Raw genomic sequence first — 520 nt, forward strand, 5'->3', positions numbered from 1 at the left:
AACCGCATTATTCTAGGACAAGGGCTGCGTAGGTTTTTCTTAAACGGTCTGAGATTTTTTTTTTTTTTCCTGAGAAAGTTTTGAAAAAGTCCAATGCTGTATTATTACAGTTAGAACAGAAGCTGATTAAAAAACAAACCAAAAAAAAACATCTTATTTTTCAATTTAAATAGATTATTAAGTCGTTTTCAGTCTCCAGAAAAAACAGCTTTGTCAAATATATATTAATTTTATTAGACTGTTTCTTTTTCACCGTCCTTCTTGGTGGCATGACGTCACTTACAGGGTTTGTTCTGTATCGGTGTTGTATCTGAGGGCGCTTAATAATGTGCGTGTTGACGGGGTGGTATTGAAAATACTCGAACAGATGACAATTGTTTGTTTTCCAAATATTGCCCCTAATTATTCAGTTATTCGCTTTAAACCCTGCAAGCCCGTCTTACAAGCCCGTGAGAAAATGCATAACAATGCTACTGTGTATGCGAAGGGGGGGGGGGGGGGGGGGGGCAGTTTCTTATAA

This window comes from Acipenser ruthenus, chromosome 29 (assembly GCF_902713425.1).
Source record: "Acipenser ruthenus chromosome 29, fAciRut3.2 maternal haplotype, whole genome shotgun sequence".
Taxonomy (NCBI): domain Eukaryota; kingdom Metazoa; phylum Chordata; class Actinopteri; order Acipenseriformes; family Acipenseridae; genus Acipenser; species Acipenser ruthenus.